The sequence below is a fragment of the Urtica dioica genome, chromosome 6 (assembly GCF_054948205.1).
Source record: "Urtica dioica subsp. dioica isolate 48M chromosome 6, U.dioica_male_clone48M_v1_H2, whole genome shotgun sequence".
NCBI lineage: Eukaryota > Viridiplantae > Streptophyta > Magnoliopsida > Rosales > Urticaceae > Urtica > Urtica dioica.
In genome coordinates, this window is record NC_142761.1 from 43,336,760 (window position 1) to 43,338,899 (window position 2,140).

The window sequence follows — 2,140 nt, forward strand, 5'->3', positions numbered from 1 at the left end:
TGTGAGAGTTTCAATGGGACTAGATCAGTGCTAATGGCTCGATAGAAACCAATTTTGTCGATGTTGGAGCGGATTCGAATGTATCTACTCCAAAGGTTCACGAAACAGAGATTGGCTGGAGATAAGTGGACTGGAGAAATTGGGCCTCGGATTTACAAGATATTGGAGAACAATAAGGTCCTTAGTGCACAGAACATACCATATTGGGCCGGAGGATCCGATTACCAAGTCTCGAACATGTACGGGTCAATGTACGCAGTGAATTTAGCACGCCACTCATGCTCATGTAACAGATGGAATCTTTCAGGTATTAATTTACTCATATGTCTTACTCATATTCATGACTTGGTTCAACACATGATTAACACTTATTTTTTGTAGGAATTCTGTGTGCTCATGCTATAAGCTGCATTTGGCACAAACACGATGATCCTTTGAAATATGTGTCAATGTGGTACAAGAAGCCTTGTTATGAACAAACATATGTTCAAGGGATATGTCCTATTAATCCCCTAGAACAATGGCCACGAACAAGAAAGACCCCTATGTCCATGCCACCGAACCGAGCCAAACCCGGAAGACCAAAGAAGCTTAGGCGACTCTCTCATGACGAGGTAGTTCCAAAGGGAGGTACAAGGATGACAAGAAAATATATCATGTCACGGTGCTCAAAATGTGGGAAAGGGGGCCATAATGTGAAAACATGTTTCAGGCGAGAAGAAGAATCAAGGGTACATCAATTTCTGTAATGGCTATTATACTTGAATTCATTATGATTTAGTATTGATTTATTATTGACTACGTACATTTCTGTAATAACTTTCACAGAGGCATGGAATAGCACCACCATCATCCCAGCCTTCTCAAGCTCAGCCACCATCATCCCAGCCTTCTCAAGCTCAGCCACCATCATCACAGCCTTCTCAACCTCAGCCACCGCCATCACAGCCTTCCCAAGCTACACAGCCACCACGACCGTCACCGCCTTTGAGTCAAGCTACACAGCCATTGAGGGTGAGGGTACTACTGAATTTTGATATTCTTAATTTTTTTTTTTGTTCTCATTCCATGTGTCTTTTTATTGTACAGAGAAGCCCGAGATTTAGGACTCACAACATAAGACAGGATCTCATGACGCCGCGAGGTTTATTTAAGTAGATGGTTTATTCAAAACAAGTATCTCATGAGGCCGAGATTTTTTGGGTTGCAGATCGTTTATGTCTGTATTAAGGTTTCTTTTAGTTTCTTTTGATGAAATGAAATGATGTTTATGAATGGTTTATGTACTTGGTTAAAACATATTCTACTTTTGGGTTATGACTGGTTTATGTACTTGGTTGGTATATGAATGATTAAAATAGATTGACATCTTATTGACTCTAAATTATGTTATTTGATAGCTTATTTTGTCTGTTGATTATGTACTTTGGTTTAACAATAATTTTTTCCAAGAATCTGTATCAAGAATTGATAGCTTAAATCAACTGAAAATATAACCTACTAAAACTGAGAAATAAACCAACTGGCATTACTTGAGCATTTGAATCCAGAATACCAGACAACATTACACGTTCATTATCAGTTACAAAACAACTTTGATCACAAAACCTGCATCACAAACCTACTAAAACTGAGAAATAAACCAACTGGCATTACTTGAGCATTTGAATCCAGAATACCAGACAACATTACACGTTCATTATCAGTTACAAAACAACTTTGATCACAAAACCTGCATCACAATTTACTTAAACAAAAGTACAAACACAAACAGTAATATAACCATGGCCAACATCTTAATCTGTTTTAGATCTTTCGTGAAATTCACTCCACAGCTTTGGTGGTCGTGAAATTCTTATGTTACCAAGTCCGACTTCGTCCTCTCAAATGCATTAATTCTCTTCAACAGTCCGGGAATAATCGTTGTTGATCTTGCGCACATTGGAGGGTCTAGCCATTCATGAAATCCACAGCCTGGCTCTGTTTTATGCTGGTAATTTTCAAAATATTTAGAGTCGGCAATTTCACAAACACAGAAAGAAAAAAATTGAAAATCCCTAAAATGAAAACCTCACCTTATACCCGGGGCATCCATAAAATCTTCGTCCCGGGTTTTCAGTCGTCCACGACGTGCGTTCGA

At 38.7% G+C, this 2,140-nt stretch overlaps 1 long non-coding RNA gene across 1 annotated transcript; it reads left to right on the top strand.

Annotated features, from left to right (window-relative positions):
- The first annotated feature begins 833 nt into the window (after nucleotides 1-833).
- On the top strand, nucleotides 834-1,371 carry LOC149394399 (uncharacterized). Its single transcript, XR_016299695.1, has 2 exons — nucleotides 834-1,014; nucleotides 1,090-1,371. It is a non-coding gene; the product is annotated as an uncharacterized LOC149394399 (long non-coding RNA).
- The last annotated feature ends 769 nt before the right edge of the window (nucleotides 1,372-2,140 follow it).